We start from the raw sequence: 21245 nt of genomic DNA, 5'->3' as shown, positions 1-21245 counted from the left end.
TTCCACTGGGTGGACACAACCTCCCCCAGATCATCACCTCCATTTCCATCAGTCATCAAATAAATAACATCATCATTTCCACAGCCTGTGTCATTGTGGTGGCAGGGCGTCCGGGACAGTGGCAGCACTAAAGGCATTGGTGCAGGACAGCGCTGCTGTTCGGGGACTGGGGGCATGTTCTAGGCAGGAGGAAGGGCGGTGGGCCAGGGATAAAAGAGGCATCGGTGGCTGTGAAGCGTCCAGAGACAGCCATGCCCCAGGGGAGAGAGCACATGTTGAGCGGGAACCTACGTCCACTGCGGTCATGCAGCGTCCCCAGAGTGCACGGGGGAGGTCCCGTGAGTCTCCAGCACGCTGGGAAGCATCCAGAGCACACTGGGAATCCTCAGCTGGGCCAGTTCTGCCAGGATCCCGTGCGCATCACCTTCACAGAGGAGGCTCGCACCAAGGGAGCCTTCCCAGAAAGGGAAAACGGCGCCAAAGCACCACAGCAAGATCTGCTGGGGAAGGGAGGGAGGCCCTGCGGCACGGCGGCTCAGACTCCCTGGTCCGTTTCGTCCCTCTGCTTATTACAGCTGACTGGTAGCTCAGGCCGGCAGCCATGAAGGCGCTGAGAGAAGCCTGCGGGCTGTCAAACGGGACCTTGGGGCACTGGCGCGCTGTCACGGCTCCAGCCCGCTGCTGTGACTAATGGGCTGGAGGGACAAACGAACCCACAAACCAGGAAAGGGGCAAGAGAGGGGGTGAAAAGGTAGGGAGATGGGCCTAACAACAAAACAACGGCAACGAGCTAAGGGAGAAAACAATGATTTTCTGAGTACACTAATTTTCTGAGTATGCCAGCGGGATGCAAGATTAAGAAAACAGATGAGGTTTTCCAAAAGCAAGCGCAGAGTCTTGCACCTCGGAAGGAACAGCCGCAAGTATCAGTACAGGCTGGGACCCGACCTGCTGGAGAGGAGCTCTGCGGTGAGGAACCTGGGGCTCCAGGTGGACAACAGGCTGGCCGTGAGCCAGCAGGGCGCCCTGGTGGCCAAGAAGGCCACTGCGATCCTACAGGGCATTAAAAGGAGCGTGGCCAGCAGGTCAACGGAGGTGATCCTCTCCCTCCACTCTGCCCTGGTCAGGCCTCACCAGGAGGACGGCGTCCGGTTCTGGGCTCCCCGGTACAAGAAAAGGCCGCGATCTCCTGCAAAGAGTCCAGCGGAGGGCCATGAAGATGATCAAGGGCCTGGAGCACCTCTCTTACGAGGAAAGGCTGAGCCACCTGGGTCTCTTCAGCCTTGAGAAAAGAAGACTCGGAGGGGACCTGATCAATGTCTGTACCTACGGGGTGACGGCGGCCAAAATACAAGGCCAAGCTCTTTGCAGCCGTGCGTGCTGACAGGACAGTGGCCAAAGTAGGAAGTTCTGCGCAAACGTGCAGAAGAACGTCTTCACGGCGAGGGTGAGAGGGCACTGCAACTCCTGCCAAGGGAGGCTGTGGAGTCTCCTTGTCTGGAGATGTCCAAGACCTGCCTGGACGCCAACCTGTGCAACCTGGTCTACGGAGCCTGCTTTGGCAAAAAGGCTGGACTCGATCGTCTCGAGAGGTCCCTTCCAGCCCCTACAGTTCTGTGATTCTGCATCAGGGAGAACACTGTGCTGCCAAGGAGGAGAAGGCAAATACGGACACTGCTGCGGGAGGTGTCAAAGCAAACGTTCAAATCTCTCGGTCTGTACTATCCTCTATTCTTTTATTTTCTTTCCGACGTATAAATAAAGGAAATTAATCCAATATTCATTGCTGCTGGAGTGAAGGGCTCAAAGGGATGGGAGAGGAGCACCGGACCTCTGCTTACGTCTGTTTACGAGGGTGGACAGTGGGAACAAGGGACAGTAGGACAAGGGGAAATGGTTTCAAACTAAGACAGCAGAGGTTTAGGTTAGATAGTAGGAGGAAGTTTTTCACACAGAGCGTGCTGACACACTGGAACCGGTTGCCCAAGGAGGCCGTGGATGCCCCATGCCTGCAGGCATTCAAGGCCAGGCGGGATGTGGCTCTGGGCTGCCCGGTGGATTGAAACTAGGGGATCACTGTGGGCCTTCTCAACCCAGGCCGCTCTATGATTCGGTGATTCTATGACCTCGTGCGCTCATGAAAATTACAGAGTGCAGACGGATTGCAAAAAGGGGAGGTGGAACAGGGAGGTGGGATTGGGGTGTAGGGTCCCCAGCCCCGAGCTGGGTGCACGGCCACACCCGCACCGGGGAAAGGCATTGTGACATCACAGGCGGGGCATGACATCAGTCTTCATCAAGTCACGCTGGCGGCCTCCCCCAGCTCAGACACTTGGAGCACTCGCTCCGTCCTGGTGGTCACTGCTGGAGCTCTGCTCTGGGTGACAGCCACTTGTGTGTTGAGAGCGGTCCTTGGGAGAGAGCAGGATGAAGCTCAGCCTGACTCTCTTCCTCATCTTACTTGCTTTCATCTCTCCAATTCCTGACACGTCCAGCTGCCTCAGCTGGGTCGGGAATTGGGACAAAAAGCTGCTCCATCCCGAGGAGCAGCATCCCTTACAGACCGAGTGCCAGCCCTCCAGCTGGCTCTCCTGGCTTGGTCCAACCACCTGCCCCACCAAGATCGACGATGGCAACAAAAGGAACGTCCTTCACCAGGAGCACGGACCAACTGACACCAAGAGCCAGCCCTCCAACTGGCTCTGCTGGTTTTGCCGAATCATCTGCTCCAACCAGATGGAGGACGGGAACAAAAGGCAGGTCTTTCACGAGAAGCAGAGCCCGGTTGAGAACAAGGCCCAGCCCTCCAACTGGCTCTGCTGGTTCGGCCTAACCACCTGCCCCACTAAGATGGAGGACCAGAAGAAAAACCAGGTCCTTCATGACGAGCAGCGTCCGATTGAGTCCAAGAGCCAGCCCTCCAACTGGCTCTGCTGGTTCGGCCTAACCACCTGCCCCACTAAGATTGCGGACGGCAAGAAAGGCCAGGTCCTTCCCGAGGAGCAGAGCCTGTTTGAGTCCAAGAGCCAGCCCTCCAACTGGCTCTGCAGGCTTGGACTAACATCCTGCTCCACCAACACGGAGGACGGGAAAACAGAACAGGTCCTTCATGAGGAGCAGCGTCTTGTTAAGTCCAAGAGCCAGCTCTCCAACTGGCTCTGCTGGTTTGGACTAACATCCTGCTCCACCAAGATCGAGGACAGCAAGAAAGACCAGGTCCTTCCCGAGGAGCAGAGCCTGTTTGAGTCCAAGAGCCAGCCCTCCAACTGGCTCTGCAGGCTTGGACTGACATCTTGCTCCCCCAAGACCGACGACGGGAAGAAGAACAAGGTCTTTCATGAGGAGCAGAGCCCCGCTGAGACCAAGGGCCAGCCCTCCAACTGGCTCTGCTGGATTGGACTGAACACCTGTCCTCAGAATGGAGAGAAAAAAGTCGTGCGTCCTGAGAAGAGCCTGCCCGTTAATGCTGAGCGCCGTGCCTCCCTCTGGCCCTTCTGGATTGGCCTTTCTCCACACCCCAGATGGGTCCCAAACAGGGCCAGCGAGTCTGTTGATCCAGAGGGCCCAAAGCAGCAGTCCCCGCACACCGAGCAAAACGCCTTCAGCGTGCCTGACATCCTCAACAACTTCAAGGACTTAATAACGCCAGCCCTGATAATCTGCGTCATCCTGGATTTATGGGGAAACTGCTATCTGTTCCGGCTGCTGTGGGTTGCCTACCAGCTCTGGAGAGATTTCTGAAGACATCAGGCACAGGTAAGCGCTCGGGATTCATACTGCACACAACGGACTGAGGGTGGGGAGCAGGGAACCGCAAAGGTCTGGTCTGTGAGGGCTTCCAAGCAAAGCAGACCTCCAGAGGTCCATCAGCTCTCCCCAGAGACTTGCCCGGCCGTAGGGCTGACAGCCAGCCCCGACTCCCATGCAAAACGGGGCCTGCCGGAGGTGCCGTGAGCCCCACGGGCTGCCCCGAGCTGTCCTGGGACGCTGGAAAAGCGGCGCAAGAATCAGAGCCCTGCAGGGCGATGCTCTGCAAAACGAGCCTGCATCCCTTTCTCTGCGCTCATGCCCTGTCATTTCCAGGGAACGGAACAAACGGCCTCAGCTTCAGAACGCAAACAGAGTGATTTCCACAAGGCGCTTCTGTCCATCTGGCAGCCTGTGGGTCAAATGGTGACCAAACGTGGCGCTGAAGGCACCTGCGATGACAACAACATCTTCCACTGGGTGGACACCAACCTCCCCCAGATCATCACCTCCATTTTCCATCAGTCATCAAATAAATAACATCATCATTTCCACAGCCTGTGTCATTGTGGTGGCAGGGCGTCCGGGACAGTGGCAGCACTAAAGGCATTGGTGCAGGACAGCGCTGCTGTTCGGGGACTGGGGGCATGTTCCTAGGCAGGAGGAAGGGCGGTGGGCCAGGGATAAAAGAGGCATCGGTGGCTGTGAAGCGTCCAGAGACAGCCATGCCCCAGGGGAGAGAGCACATGTTGAGCGGGAACCTACGTCCCACTGCGGTCATGCAGCGTCCCCCAGAGTGCACGGGGAGGTCCCGTGAGTCTCCAGCACGCTGGGAAGCATCCAGAGCACACTGGGAATCCTCAGCTGGGCCAGTTCTGCCAGGATCCCGTGCGCATCACCTTCACAGAGGAGGCTCGCACCAAGGGAGCCTTCCAGAAAGGGAAAACGGCGCCAAAGCACCACAGCAAGATCTGCTGGGGAAGGGAGGAGGCCCTGCGGCACGGCGGCTCAGACTCCCTGTCCGTTTCGTCCCTCTGCTTATTACAGCTGACTGGTAGCTCAGGCCGGCAGCCATGAAGGCGCTGAGAGAAGCCTGCGGGCTGTCAAACGGGACCTTGGGGCACTGGCCGCGCTGTCACGGCTCCAGCCCGCTGCTGTGACTAATGGGCTGGAGGGACAAACGAACCCACAAACCAGGAAAGGGGCAAGAGGTGAAAAGGTAGGGAGATGGGCCTAACAACAAAACAACGGCAACGAGCTAAGGGAGAAAACAATGATTTTCTGAGTACACTAATTTTCTGAGTATGCCAGCGGGATGCAAGATTAAGAAAACAGATGAGGTTTTCCAAAAGCAAGCGCAGAGTCTTGCACCTCGGAAGGAACAGCCGCAAGTATCAGTACAGGCTGGGACCCGACCTGCTGGAGAGGAGCTCTGCGGTGAGGAACCTGGGGCTCCAGGTGGACAACAGGCTGGCCGTGAGCCAGCAGGGCGCCCTGGTGGCCAAGAAGGCCACTGCGATCCTACAGGGCATTAAAAGGAGCGTGGCCAGCAGGTCAACGGAGGTGATCCTCTCCCTCCACTCTGCCCTGGTCAGGCCTCACCAGGAGGACGGCGTCCGGTTCTGGGCTCCCCGGTACAAGAAAAGGCCGCGATCTCCTGCAAAGAGTCCAGCGGAGGGCCATGAAGATGATCAAGGGCCTGGAGCACCTCTCTTACGAGGAAAGGCTGAGCCACCTGGGTCTCTTCAGCCTTGAGAAAAGAAGACTCGGAGGGGACCTGATCAATGTCTGTACCTACGGGGTGACGGCGGCCAAAATACAAGGCCAAGCTCTTTGCAGCCGTGCGTGCTGACAGGACAGTGGCCAAAGTAGGAAGTTCTGCGCAAACGTGCAGAAGAACGTCTTCACGGCGAGGGTGAGAGGGCACTGCAACTCCTGCCAAGGGAGGCTGTGGAGTCTCCTTGTCTGGAGATGTCCAAGACCTGCCTGGACGCCAACCTGTGCAACCTGGTCTACGGAGCCTGCTTTGGCAAAAAGGCTGGACTCGATCGTCTCGAGAGGTCCCTTCCAGCCCCTACAGTTCTGTGATTCTGCATCAGGGAGAACACTGTGCTGCCAAGGAGGAGAAGGCAAATACGGACACTGCTGCGGGAGGTGTCAAAGCAAACGTTCAAATCTCTCGGTCTGTACTATCCTCTATTCTTTTATTTTCTTTCCGACGTATAAATAAAGGAAATTAATCCAATATTCATTGCTGCTGGAGTGAAGGGCTCAAAGGGATGGGAGAGGAGCACCGGACCTCTGCTTACGTCTGTTTACGAGGGTGGACAGTGGGAACAAGGGACAGTAGGACAAGGGGAAATGGTTTCAAACTAAGACAGCAGAGGTTTAGGTTAGATAGTAGGAGGAAGTTTTTCACACAGAGCGTGCTGACACACTGGAACCGGTTGCCCAAGGAGGCCGTGGATGCCCCATGCCTGCAGGCATTCAAGGCCAGGCGGGATGTGGCTCTGGGCTGCCCGGTGGATTGAAACTAGGGGATCACTGTGGGCCTTCTCAACCCAGGCCGCTCTATGATTCGGTGATTCTATGACCTCGTGCGCTCATGAAAATTACAGAGTGCAGACGGATTGCAAAAAGGGGAGGTGGAACAGGGAGGTGGGATTGGGGTGTAGGGTCCCCAGCCCCGAGCTGGGTGCACGGCCACACCCGCACCGGGGAAAGGCATTGTGACATCACAGGCGGGGCATGACATCAGTCTTCATCAAGTCACGCTGGCGGCCTCCCCCAGCTCAGACACTTGGAGCACTCGCTCCGTCCTGGTGGTCACTGCTGGAGCTCTGCTCTGGGTGACAGCCACTTGTGTGTTGAGAGCGGTCCTTGGGAGAGAGCAGGATGAAGCTCAGCCTGACTCTCTTCCTCATCTTACTTGCTTTCATCTCTCCAATTCCTGACACGTCCAGCTGCCTCAGCTGGGTCGGGAATTGGGACAAAAAGCTGCTCCATCCCGAGGAGCAGCATCCCTTACAGACCGAGTGCCAGCCCTCCAGCTGGCTCTCCTGGCTTGGTCCAACCACCTGCCCCACCAAGATCGACGATGGCAACAAAAGGAACGTCCTTCACCAGGAGCACGGACCAACTGACACCAAGAGCCAGCCCTCCAACTGGCTCTGCTGGTTTTGCCGAATCATCTGCTCCAACCAGATGGAGGACGGGAACAAAAGGCAGGTCTTTCACGAGAAGCAGAGCCCGGTTGAGAACAAGGCCCAGCCCTCCAACTGGCTCTGCTGGTTCGGCCTAACCACCTGCCCCACTAAGATGGAGGACCAGAAGAAAAACCAGGTCCTTCATGACGAGCAGCGTCCGATTGAGTCCAAGAGCCAGCCCTCCAACTGGCTCTGCTGGTTCGGCCTAACCACCTGCCCCACTAAGATTGCGGACGGCAAGAAAGGCCAGGTCCTTCCCGAGGAGCAGAGCCTGTTTGAGTCCAAGAGCCAGCCCTCCAACTGGCTCTGCAGGCTTGGACTAACATCCTGCTCCACCAACACGGAGGACGGGAAAACAGAACAGGTCCTTCATGAGGAGCAGCGTCTTGTTAAGTCCAAGAGCCAGCTCTCCAACTGGCTCTGCTGGTTTGGACTAACATCCTGCTCCACCAAGATCGAGGACAGCAAGAAAGACCAGGTCCTTCCCGAGGAGCAGAGCCTGTTTGAGTCCAAGAGCCAGCCCTCCAACTGGCTCTGCAGGCTTGGACTGACATCTTGCTCCCCCAAGACCGACGACGGGAAGAAGAACAAGGTCTTTCATGAGGAGCAGAGCCCCGCTGAGACCAAGGGCCAGCCCTCCAACTGGCTCTGCTGGATTGGACTGAACACCTGTCCTCAGAATGGAGAGAAAAAAGTCGTGCGTCCTGAGAAGAGCCTGCCCGTTAATGCTGAGCGCCGTGCCTCCCTCTGGCCCTTCTGGATTGGCCTTTCTCCACACCCCAGATGGGTCCCAAACAGGGCCAGCGAGTCTGTTGATCCAGAGGGCCCAAAGCAGCAGTCCCCGCACACCGAGCAAAACGCCTTCAGCGTGCCTGACATCCTCAACAACTTCAAGGACTTAATAACGCCAGCCCTGATAATCTGCGTCATCCTGGATTTATGGGGAAACTGCTATCTGTTCCGGCTGCTGTGGGTTGCCTACCAGCTCTGGAGAGATTTCTGAAGACATCAGGCACAGGTAAGCGCTCGGGATTCATACTGCACACAACGGACTGAGGGTGGGGAGCAGGGAACCGCAAAGGTCTGGTCTGTGAGGGCTTCCAAGCAAAGCAGACCTCCAGAGGTCCATCAGCTCTCCCCAGAGACTTGCCCGGCCGTAGGGCTGACAGCCAGCCCCGACTCCCATGCAAAACGGGGCCTGCCGGAGGTGCCGTGAGCCCCACGGGCTGCCCCGAGCTGTCCTGGGACGCTGGAAAAGCGGCGCAAGAATCAGAGCCCTGCAGGGCGATGCTCTGCAAAACGAGCCTGCATCCCTTTCTCTGCGCTCATGCCCTGTCATTTCCAGGGAACGGAACAAACGGCCTCAGCTTCAGAACGCAAACAGAGTGATTTCCACAAGGCGCTTCTGTCCATCTGGCAGCCTGTGGGTCAAATGGTGACCAAACGTGGCGCTGAAGGCACCTGCGATGACAACAACATCTTCCACTGGGTGGACACCAACCTCCCCCAGATCATCACCTCCATTTTCCATCAGTCATCAAATAAATAACATCATCATTTCCACAGCCTGTGTCATTGTGGTGGCAGGGCGTCCGGGACAGTGGCAGCACTAAAGGCATTGGTGCAGGACAGCGCTGCTGTTCGGGGACTGGGGGCATGTTCCTAGGCAGGAGGAAGGGCGGTGGGCCAGGGATAAAAGAGGCATCGGTGGCTGTGAAGCGTCCAGAGACAGCCATGCCCCAGGGGAGAGAGCACATGTTGAGCGGGAACCTACGTCCCACTGCGGTCATGCAGCGTCCCCCAGAGTGCACGGGGAGGTCCCGTGAGTCTCCAGCACGCTGGGAAGCATCCAGAGCACACTGGGAATCCTCAGCTGGGCCAGTTCTGCCAGGATCCCGTGCGCATCACCTTCACAGAGGAGGCTCGCACCAAGGGAGCCTTCCCAGAAAGGGAAAACGGCGCCAAAGCACCACAGCAAGATCTGCTGGGGAAGGGAGGGAGGCCCTGCGGCACGGCGGCTCAGACTCCCTGGTCCGTTTCGTCCCTCTGCTTATTACAGCTGACTGGTAGCTCAGGCCGGCAGCCATGAAGGCGCTGAGAGAAGCCTGCGGGCTGTCAAACGGGACCTTGGGGCACTGGCGCGCTGTCACGGCTCCAGCCCGCTGCTGTGACTAATGGGCTGGAGGGACAAACGAACCCACAAACCAGGAAAGGGGCAAGAGAGGGGGTGAAAAGGTAGGGAGATGGGCCTAACAACAAAACAACGGCAACGAGCTAAGGGAGAAAACAATGATTTTCTGAGTACACTAATTTTCTGAGTATGCCAGCGGGATGCAAGATTAAGAAAACAGATGAGGTTTTCCAAAAGCAAGCGCAGAGTCTTGCACCTCGGAAGGAACAGCCGCAAGTATCAGTACAGGCTGGGACCCGACCTGCTGGAGAGGAGCTCTGCGGTGAGGAACCTGGGGCTCCAGGTGGACAACAGGCTGGCCGTGAGCCAGCAGGGCGCCCTGGTGGCCAAGAAGGCCACTGCGATCCTACAGGGCATTAAAAGGAGCGTGGCCAGCAGGTCAACGGAGGTGATCCTCTCCCTCCACTCTGCCCTGGTCAGGCCTCACCAGGAGGACGGCGTCCGGTTCTGGGCTCCCCGGTACAAGAAAAGGCCGCGATCTCCTGCAAAGAGTCCAGCGGAGGGCCATGAAGATGATCAAGGGCCTGGAGCACCTCTCTTACGAGGAAAGGCTGAGCCACCTGGGTCTCTTCAGCCTTGAGAAAAGAAGACTCGGAGGGGACCTGATCAATGTCTGTACCTACGGGGTGACGGCGGCCAAAATACAAGGCCAAGCTCTTTGCAGCCGTGCGTGCTGACAGGACAGTGGCCAAAGTAGGAAGTTCTGCGCAAACGTGCAGAAGAACGTCTTCACGGCGAGGGTGAGAGGGCACTGCAACTCCTGCCAAGGGAGGCTGTGGAGTCTCCTTGTCTGGAGATGTCCAAGACCTGCCTGGACGCCAACCTGTGCAACCTGGTCTACGGAGCCTGCTTTGGCAAAAAGGCTGGACTCGATCGTCTCGAGAGGTCCCTTCCAGCCCCTACAGTTCTGTGATTCTGCATCAGGGAGAACACTGTGCTGCCAAGGAGGAGAAGGCAAATACGGACACTGCTGCGGGAGGTGTCAAAGCAAACGTTCAAATCTCTCGGTCTGTACTATCCTCTATTCTTTTATTTTCTTTCCGACGTATAAATAAAGGAAATTAATCCAATATTCATTGCTGCTGGAGTGAAGGGCTCAAAGGGATGGGAGAGGAGCACCGGACCTCTGCTTACGTCTGTTTACGAGGGTGGACAGTGGGAACAAGGGACAGTAGGACAAGGGGAAATGGTTTCAAACTAAGACAGCAGAGGTTTAGGTTAGATAGTAGGAGGAAGTTTTTCACACAGAGCGTGCTGACACACTGGAACCGGTTGCCCAAGGAGGCCGTGGATGCCCCATGCCTGCAGGCATTCAAGGCCAGGCGGGATGTGGCTCTGGGCTGCCCGGTGGATTGAAACTAGGGGATCACTGTGGGCCTTCTCAACCCAGGCCGCTCTATGATTCGGTGATTCTATGACCTCGTGCGCTCATGAAAATTACAGAGTGCAGACGGATTGCAAAAAGGGGAGGTGGAACAGGGAGGTGGGATTGGGGTGTAGGGTCCCCAGCCCCGAGCTGGGTGCACGGCCACACCCGCACCGGGGAAAGGCATTGTGACATCACAGGCGGGGCATGACATCAGTCTTCATCAAGTCACGCTGGCGGCCTCCCCCAGCTCAGACACTTGGAGCACTCGCTCCGTCCTGGTGGTCACTGCTGGAGCTCTGCTCTGGGTGACAGCCACTTGTGTGTTGAGAGCGGTCCTTGGGAGAGAGCAGGATGAAGCTCAGCCTGACTCTCTTCCTCATCTTACTTGCTTTCATCTCTCCAATTCCTGACACGTCCAGCTGCCTCAGCTGGGTCGGGAATTGGGACAAAAAGCTGCTCCATCCCGAGGAGCAGCATCCCTTACAGACCGAGTGCCAGCCCTCCAGCTGGCTCTCCTGGCTTGGTCCAACCACCTGCCCCACCAAGATCGACGATGGCAACAAAAGGAACGTCCTTCACCAGGAGCACGGACCAACTGACACCAAGAGCCAGCCCTCCAACTGGCTCTGCTGGTTTTGCCGAATCATCTGCTCCAACCAGATGGAGGACGGGAACAAAAGGCAGGTCTTTCACGAGAAGCAGAGCCCGGTTGAGAACAAGGCCCAGCCCTCCAACTGGCTCTGCTGGTTCGGCCTAACCACCTGCCCCACTAAGATGGAGGACCAGAAGAAAAACCAGGTCCTTCATGACGAGCAGCGTCCGATTGAGTCCAAGAGCCAGCCCTCCAACTGGCTCTGCTGGTTCGGCCTAACCACCTGCCCCACTAAGATTGCGGACGGCAAGAAAGGCCAGGTCCTTCCCGAGGAGCAGAGCCTGTTTGAGTCCAAGAGCCAGCCCTCCAACTGGCTCTGCAGGCTTGGACTAACATCCTGCTCCACCAACACGGAGGACGGGAAAACAGAACAGGTCCTTCATGAGGAGCAGCGTCTTGTTAAGTCCAAGAGCCAGCTCTCCAACTGGCTCTGCTGGTTTGGACTAACATCCTGCTCCACCAAGATCGAGGACAGCAAGAAAGACCAGGTCCTTCCCGAGGAGCAGAGCCTGTTTGAGTCCAAGAGCCAGCCCTCCAACTGGCTCTGCAGGCTTGGACTGACATCTTGCTCCCCCAAGACCGACGACGGGAAGAAGAACAAGGTCTTTCATGAGGAGCAGAGCCCCGCTGAGACCAAGGGCCAGCCCTCCAACTGGCTCTGCTGGATTGGACTGAACACCTGTCCTCAGAATGGAGAGAAAAAAGTCGTGCGTCCTGAGAAGAGCCTGCCCGTTAATGCTGAGCGCCGTGCCTCCCTCTGGCCCTTCTGGATTGGCCTTTCTCCACACCCCAGATGGGTCCCAAACAGGGCCAGCGAGTCTGTTGATCCAGAGGGCCCAAAGCAGCAGTCCCCGCACACCGAGCAAAACGCCTTCAGCGTGCCTGACATCCTCAACAACTTCAAGGACTTAATAACGCCAGCCCTGATAATCTGCGTCATCCTGGATTTATGGGGAAACTGCTATCTGTTCCGGCTGCTGTGGGTTGCCTACCAGCTCTGGAGAGATTTCTGAAGACATCAGGCACAGGTAAGCGCTCGGGATTCATACTGCACACAACGGACTGAGGGTGGGGAGCAGGGAACCGCAAAGGTCTGGTCTGTGAGGGCTTCCAAGCAAAGCAGACCTCCAGAGGTCCATCAGCTCTCCCCAGAGACTTGCCCGGCCGTAGGGCTGACAGCCAGCCCCGACTCCCACGCAAAACGGGGCCTGCCGGAGGTGCCGTGAGCCCCACGGGCTGCCCCGAGCTGTCCTGGGACGCTGGAAAAGCGGCGCAAGAATCAGAGCCCTGCAGGGCGATGCTCTGCAAAACGAGCCTGCATCCCTTTCTCTGCGCTCATGCCCTGTCATTTCCAGGGAACGGAACAAACGGCCTCAGCTTCAGAACGCAAACAGAGTGATTTCCACAAGGCGCTTCTGTCCATCTGGCAGCCTGTGGGTCAAATGGTGACCAAACGTGGCGCTGAAGGCACCTGCGATGACAACAACATCTTCCACTGGGTGGACACCAACCTCCCCCAGATCATCACCTCCATTTTCCATCAGTCATCAAATAAATAACATCATCATTTCCACAGCCTGTGTCATTGTGGTGGCAGGGCGTCCGGGACAGTGGCAGCACTAAAGGCATTGGTGCAGGACAGCGCTGCTGTTCGGGGACTGGGGGCATGTTCCTAGGCAGGAGGAAGGGCGGTGGGCCAGGGATAAAAGAGGCATCGGTGGCTGTGAAGCGTCCAGAGACAGCCATGCCCCAGGGGAGAGAGCACATGTTGAGCGGGAACCTACGTCCCACTGCGGTCATGCAGCGTCCCCCAGAGTGCACGGGGAGGTCCCGTGAGTCTCCAGCACGCTGGGAAGCATCCAGAGCACACTGGGAATCCTCAGCTGGGCCAGTTCTGCCAGGATCCCGTGCGCATCACCTTCACAGAGGAGGCTCGCACCAAGGGAGCCTTCCCAGAAAGGGAAAACGGCGCCAAAGCACCACAGCAAGATCTGCTGGGGAAGGGAGGGAGGCCCTGCGGCACGGCGGCTCAGACTCCCTGGTCCGTTTCGTCCCTCTGCTTATTACAGCTGACTGGTAGCTCAGGCCGGCAGCCATGAAGGCGCTGAGAGAAGCCTGCGGGCTGTCAAACGGGACCTTGGGGCACTGGCGCGCTGTCACGGCTCCAGCCCGCTGCTGTGACTAATGGGCTGGAGGGACAAACGAACCCACAAACCAGGAAAGGGGCAAGAGAGGGGGTGAAAAGGTAGGGAGATGGGCCTAACAACAAAACAACGGCAACGAGCTAAGGGAGAAAACAATGATTTTCTGAGTACACTAATTTTCTGAGTATGCCAGCGGGATGCAAGATTAAGAAAACAGATGAGGTTTTCCAAAAGCAAGCGCAGAGTCTTGCACCTCGGAAGGAACAGCCGCAAGTATCAGTACAGGCTGGGACCCGACCTGCTGGAGAGGAGCTCTGCGGTGAGGAACCTGGGGCTCCAGGTGGACAACAGGCTGGCCGTGAGCCAGCAGGGCGCCCTGGTGGCCAAGAAGGCCACTGCGATCCTACAGGGCATTAAAAGGAGCGTGGCCAGCAGGTCAACGGAGGTGATCCTCTCCCTCCACTCTGCCCTGGTCAGGCCTCACCAGGAGGACGGCGTCCGGTTCTGGGCTCCCCGGTACAAGAAAAGGCCGCGATCTCCTGCAAAGAGTCCAGCGGAGGGCCATGAAGATGATCAAGGGCCTGGAGCACCTCTCTTACGAGGAAAGGCTGAGCCACCTGGGTCTCTTCAGCCTTGAGAAAAGAAGACTCGGAGGGGACCTGATCAATGTCTGTACCTACGGGGTGACGGCGGCCAAAATACAAGGCCAAGCTCTTTGCAGCCGTGCGTGCTGACAGGACAGTGGCCAAAGTAGGAAGTTCTGCGCAAACGTGCAGAAGAACGTCTTCACGGCGAGGGTGAGAGGGCACTGCAACTCCTGCCAAGGGAGGCTGTGGAGTCTCCTTGTCTGGAGATGTCCAAGACCTGCCTGGACGCCAACCTGTGCAACCTGGTCTACGGAGCCTGCTTTGGCAAAAAGGCTGGACTCGATCGTCTCGAGAGGTCCCTTCCAGCCCCTACAGTTCTGTGATTCTGCATCAGGGAGAACACTGTGCTGCCAAGGAGGAGAAGGCAAATACGGACACTGCTGCGGGAGGTGTCAAAGCAAACGTTCAAATCTCTCGGTCTGTACTATCCTCTATTCTTTTATTTTCTTTCCGACGTATAAATAAAGGAAATTAATCCAATATTCATTGCTGCTGGAGTGAAGGGCTCAAAGGGATGGGAGAGGAGCACCGGACCTCTGCTTACGTCTGTTTACGAGGGTGGACAGTGGGAACAAGGGACAGTAGGACAAGGGGAAATGGTTTCAAACTAAGACAGCAGAGGTTTAGGTTAGATAGTAGGAGGAAGTTTTTCACACAGAGCGTGCTGACACACTGGAACCGGTTGCCCAAGGAGGCCGTGGATGCCCCATGCCTGCAGGCATTCAAGGCCAGGCGGGATGTGGCTCTGGGCTGCCCGGTGGATTGAAACTAGGGGATCACTGTGGGCCTTCTCAACCCAGGCCGCTCTATGATTCGGTGATTCTATGACCTCGTGCGCTCATGAAAATTACAGAGTGCAGACGGATTGCAAAAAGGGGAGGTGGAACAGGGAGGTGGGATTGGGGTGTAGGGTCCCCAGCCCCGAGCTGGGTGCACGGCCACACCCGCACCGGGGAAAGGCATTGTGACATCACAGGCGGGGCATGACATCAGTCTTCATCAAGTCACGCTGGCGGCCTCCCCCAGCTCAGACACTTGGAGCACTCGCTCCGTCCTGGTGGTCACTGCTGGAGCTCTGCTCTGGGTGACAGCCACTTGTGTGTTGAGAGCGGTCCTTGGGAGAGAGCAGGATGAAGCTCAGCCTGACTCTCTTCCTCATCTTACTTGCTTTCATCTCTCCAATTCCTGACACGTCCAGCTGCCTCAGCTGGGTCGGGAATTGGGACAAAAAGCTGCTCCATCCCGAGGAGCAGCATCCCTTACAGACCGAGTGCCAGCCCTCCAGCTGGCTCTCCTGGCTTGGTCCAACCACCTGCCCCACCAAGATCGACGATGGCAACAAAAGGAACGTCCTTCACCAGGAGCACGGACCAACTGACACCAAGAGCCAGCCCTCCAACTGGCTCTGCTGGTTTTGCCGAATCATCTGCTCCAACCAGATGGAGGACGGGAACAAAAGGCAGGTCTTTCACGAGAAGCAGAGCCCGGTTGAGAACAAGGCCCAGCCCTCCAACTGGCTCTGCTGGTTCGGCCTAACCACCTGCCCCACTAAGATGGAGGACCAGAAGAAAAACCAGGTCCTTCATGACGAGCAGCGTCCGATTGAGTCCAAGAGCCAGCCCTCCAACTGGCTCTGCTGGTTCGGCCTAACCACCTGCCCCACTAAGATTGCGGACGGCAAGAAAGGCCAGGTCCTTCCCGAGGAGCAGAGCCTGTTTGAGTCCAAGAGCCAGCCCTCCAACTGGCTCTGCAGGCTTGGACTAACATCCTGCTCCACCAACACGGAGGACGGGAAAACAGAACAGGTCCTTCATGAGGAGCAGCGTCTTGTTAAGTCCAAGAGCCAGCTCTCCAACTGGCTCTGCTGGTTTGGACTAACATCCTGCTCCACCAAGATCGAGGACAGCAAGAAAGACCAGGTCCTTCCCGAGGAGCAGAGCCTGTTTGAGTCCAAGAGCCAGCCCTCCAACTGGCTCTGCAGGCTTGGACTGACATCTTGCTCCCCCAAGACCGACGACGGGAAGAAGAACAAGGTCTTTCATGAGGAGCAGAGCCCCGCTGAGACCAAGGGCCAGCCCTCCAACTGGCTCTGCTGGATTGGACTGAACACCTGTCCTCAGAATGGAGAGAAAAAAGTCGTGCGTCCTGAGAAGAGCCTGCCCGTTAATGCTGAGCGCCGTGCCTCCCTCTGGCCCTTCTGGATTGGCCTTTCTCCACACCCCAGATGGGTCCCAAACAGGGCCAGCGAGTCTGTTGATCCAGAGGGCCCAAAGCAGCAGTCCCCGCACACCGAGCAAAACGCCTTCAGCGTGCCTGACATCCTCAACAACTTCAAGGACTTAATAACGCCAGCCCTGATAATCTGCGTCATCCTGGATTTATGGGGAAACTGCTATCTGTTCCGGCTGCTGTGGGTTGCCTACCAGCTCTGGAGAGATTTCTGAAGACATCAGGCACAGGTAAGCGCTCGGGATTCATACTGCACACAACGGACTGAGGGTGGGGAGCAGGGAACCGCAGAGGTCTGGTCTGTGAGGGCTTCCAAGCAAAGCAGACCTCCAGAGGTCCATCAGCTCTCCCCAGAGACTTGCCCGGCCGTAGGGCTGACAGCCAGCCCCGACTCCCACGCAAAACGGGGCCTGCCGGAGGTGCCGTGAGCCCCACGGGCTGCCCCGAGCTGTCCTGGGACGCTGGAAAAGCGGCGCAAGAATCAGAGCCCTGCAGGGCGATGCTCTGCAAAACGAGCCTGCATCCCTTTCTCTGCGCTCATGCCCTGTCATTTCCAGGGAACGGAACAAACGGCCTCAGCTTCAGAACGCAAACAGAGTGATTTCCACAAGGCGCTTCTGTCCATCTGGCAGCCTGTGGGTCAAATGGTGACCAAACGTGGCGCTGAAGGCACCTGCGATGACAACAACATCTTCCACTGGGTGGACGCCAACCTCCCCCAGATCATCACCTCCATTTTCCATCAGTCATCAAATAAATAACATCATCATTTCCACAGCCTGTGTCATTGTGGTGGCAGGGCGTCCGGGACAGTGGCAGCACTAAAGGCATTGGTGCAGGACAGCGCTGCTGTTCGGGGACTGGGGGCATGTTCCTAGGCAGGAGGAAGGGCGGTGGGCCAGGGATAAAAGAGGCATCGGTGGCTGTGAAGCGTCCAGAGACAGCCATGCCCCAGGGGAGAGAGCACATGTTGAGCGGGAACCTACGTCCCACTGCGGTCATGCAGCGTCCCCCAGAGTGCACGGGGAGGTCCCGTGAGTCTCCAGCACGCTGGGAAGCATCCAGAGCACACTGGGAATCCTCAGCTGGGCCAGTTCTGCCAGGATCCCGTGCGCATCACCTTCACAGAGGAGGCTCGCACCAAGGGAGCCTTCCCAGAAAGGGAAAACGGCGCCAAAGCACCACAGCAAGATCTGCTGGGGAAGGGAGGGAGGCCCTGCGGCACGGCGGCTCAGACTCCCTGGTCCGTTTCGTCCCTCTGCTTATTACAGCTGACTGGTAGCTCAGGCCGGCAGCCATGAAGGCGCTGAGAGAAGCCTGCGGGCTGTCAAACGGGACCTTGGGGCACTGGCGCGCTGTCACGGCTCCAGCCCGCTGCTGTGACTAATGGGCTGGAGGGACAAACGAACCCACAAACCAGGAAAGGGGCAAGAGAGGGGGTGAAAAGGTAGGGAGATGGGCCTAACAACAAAACAACGGCAACGAGCTAAGGGAGAAAACAATGATTTTCTGAGTACACTAATTTTCTGAGTATGCCAGCGGGATGCAAGATTAAGAAAACAGATGAGGTTTTCCAAAAGCAAGCGCAGAGTCTTGCACCTCGGAAGGAACAGCCGCAAGTATCAGTACAGGCTGGGACCCGACCTGCTGGAGAGGAGCTCTGCGGTGAGGAACCTGGGGCTCCAGGTGGACAACAGGCTGGCCGTGAGCCAGCAGGGCGCCCTGGTGGCCAAGAAGGCCACTGCGATCCTACAGGGCATTAAAAGGAGCGTGGCCAGCAGGTCAACGGAGGTGATCCTCTCCCTCCACTCTGCCCTGGTCAGGCCTCACCAGGAGGACGGCGTCCGGTTCTGGGCTCCCCGGTACAAGAAAAGGCCGCGATCTCCTGCAAAGAGTCCAGCGGAGGGCCATGAAGATGATCAAGGGCCTGGAGCACCTCTCTTACGAGGAAAGGCTGAGCCACCTGGGTCTCTTCAGCCTTGAGAAAAGAAGACTCGGAGGGGACCTGATCAATGTCTGTACCTACGGGGTGACGGCGGCCAAAATACAAGGCCAAGCTCTTTGCAGCCGTGCGTGCTGACAGGACAGTGGCCAAAGTAGGAAGTTCTGCGCAAACGTGCAGAAGAACGTCTTCACGGCGAGGGTGAGAGGGCACTGCAACTCCTGCCAAGGGAGGCTGTGGAGTCTCCTTGTCTGGAGATGTCCAAGACCTGCCTGGACGCCAACCTGTGCAACCTGGTCTACGGAGCCTGCTTTGGCAAAAAGGCTGGACTCGATCGTCTCGAGAGGTCCCTTCCAGCCCCTACAGTTCTGTGATTCTGCATCAGGGAGAACACTGTGCTGCCAAGGAGGAGAAGGCAAATACGGACACTGCTGCGGGAGGTGTCAAAGCAAACGTTCAAATCTCTCGGTCTGTACTATCCTCTATTCTTTTATTTTCTTTCCGACGTATAAATAAAGGAAATTAATCCAATATTCATTGCTGCTGGAGTGAAGGGCTCAAAGGGATGGGAGAGGAGCACCGGACCTCTGCTTACGTCTGTTTACGAGGGTGGACAGTGGGAACAAGGGACAGTAGGACAAGGGGAAATGGTTTCAAACTAAGACAGCAGAGGTTTAGGTTAGATAGTAGGAGGAAGTTTTTCACACAGAGCGTGCTGACACACTGGAACCGGTTGCCCAAGGAGGCCGTGGATGCCCCATGCCTGCAGGCATTCAAGGCCAGGCGGGATGTGGCTCTGGGCTGCCCGGTGGATTGAAACTAGGGGATCACTGTGGGCCTTCTCAACCCAGGCCGCTCTATGATTCGGTGATTCTATGACCTCGTGCGCTCATGAAAATTACAGAGTGCAGACGGATTGCAAAAAGGGGAGGTGGAACAGGGAGGTGGGATTGGGGTGTAGGGTCCCCAGCCCCGAGCTGGGTGCACGGCCACACCCGCACCGGGGAAAGGCATTGTGACATCACAGGCGGGGCATGACATCAGTCTTCATCAAGTCACGCTGGCGGCCTCCCCCAGCTCAGACACTTGGAGCACTCGCTCCGTCCTGGTGGTCACTGCTGGAGCTCTGCTCTGGGTGACAGCCACTTGTGTGTTGAGAGCGGTCCTTGGGAGAGAGCAGGATGAAGCTCAGCCTGACTCTCTTCCTCATCTTACTTGCTTTCATCTCTCCAATTCCTGACACGTCCAGCTGCCTCAGCTGGGTCGGGAATTGGGACAAAAAGCTGCTCCATCCCGAGGAGCAGCATCCCTTACAGACCGAGTGCCAGCCCTCCAGCTGGCTCTCCTGGCTTGGTCCAACCACCTGCCCCACCAAGATCGACGATGGCAACAAAAGGAACGTCCTTCACCAGGAGCACGGACCAACTGACACCAAGAGCCAGCCCTCCAACTGGCTCTGCTGGTTTTGCCGAATCATCTGCTCCAACCAGATGGAGGACGGGAACAAAAGGCAGGTCTTTCACGAGAAGCAGAGCCCGGTTGAGAACAAGGCCCAGCCCTCCAACTGGCTCTGCTGGTTCGGCCTAACCACCTGCCCCACTAAGATGGAGGACCAGAAGAAAAACCAGGTCCTTCATGACGAGCAGCGTCCGATTGAGTCCAAGAGCCAGCCCTCCAACTGGCTCTGCTGGTTCGGCCTAACCACCTGCCCCACTAAGATTGCGGACGGCAAGAAAGGCCAGGTCCTTCCCGAGGAGCAGAGCCTGTTTGAGTCCAAGAGCCAGCCCTCCAACTGGCTCTGCAGGCTTGGACTAACATCCTGCTCCACCAACACGGAGGACGGGAAAACAGAACAGGTCCTTCATGAGGAGCAGCGTCTTGTTAAGTCCAAGAGCCAGCTCTCCAACTGGCTCTGCTGGTTTGGACTAACATCCTGCTCCACCAAGATCGAGGACAGCAAGAAAGACCAGGTCCTTCCCGAGGAGCAGAGCCTGTTTGAGTCCAAGAGCCAGCCCTCCAACTGGCTCTGCAGGCTTGGACTGACATCTTGCTCCCCCAAGACCGACGACGGGAAGAAGAACAAGGTCTTTCATGAGGAGCAGAGCCCCGCTGAGACCAAGGGCCAGCCCTCCAACTGGCTCTGCTGGATTGGACTGAACACCTGTCCTCAGAATGGAGAGAAAAAAGTCGTGCGTCCTGAGAAGAGCCTGCCCGTTAATGCTGAGCGCCGTGCCTCCCTCTGGCCCTTCTGGATTGGCCTTTCTCCACACCCCAGATGGGTCCCAAACAGGGCCAGCGAGTCTGTTGATCCAGAGGGCCCAAAGCAGCAGTCCCCGCACACCGAGCAAAACGCCTTCAGCGTGCCTGACATCCTCAACAACTTCAAGGACTTAATAACGCCAGCCCTGATAATCTGCGTCATCCTGGATTTATGGGGAAACTGCTATCTGTTCCGGCTGCTGTGGGTTGCCTACCAGCTCTGGAGAGATTTCTGAAGACATCAGGCACAGGTAAGCGCTCGGGATTCATACTGCACACAACGGACTGAGGGTGGGGAGCAGGGAACCGCAGAGGTCTGGTCTGTGAGGGCTTCCAAGCAAAGCAGACCTCCAGAGGTCCATCAGCTCTCCCCAGAGACTTGCCCGGCCGTAGGGCTGACAGCCAGCCCCGACTCCCACGCAAAACGGGGCCTGCCGGAGGTGCCGTGAGCCCCACGGGCTGCCCCGAGCTGTCCTGGGACGCTGCAAAAGCGGCGCAAGAATCAGAGCCCTGCAGGGCGATGCTCTGCAAAACGAGCCTGCATCCCTTTCTCTGCGCTCATGCCCTGTCATTTCCAGGGAACGGAACAAACGGCCTCAGCTTCAGAACGCAAACAGAGTGATTTCCACAAGGCGCTTCTGTCCATCTGGCAGCCTGTGGGTCAAATGGTGACCAAACGTGGCGCTGAAGGCACCTGCGATGACAACAACATCTTCCACTGGGTGGACGCCAACCTCCCCCAGATCATCACCTCCATTTTCCATCAGTCATCAAATAAATAACATCATCATTTCCACAGCCTGTGTCATTGTGGTGGCAGGGCGTCCGGGACAGTGGCAGCACTAAAGGCATTGGTGCA

Source organism: Tetrao urogallus (assembly GCF_951394365.1).
Source record: "Tetrao urogallus genome assembly, chromosome: 1".
Classification (NCBI taxonomy): domain Eukaryota; kingdom Metazoa; phylum Chordata; class Aves; order Galliformes; family Phasianidae; genus Tetrao; species Tetrao urogallus.
This window is presented reverse-complemented; position numbering follows the sequence as displayed.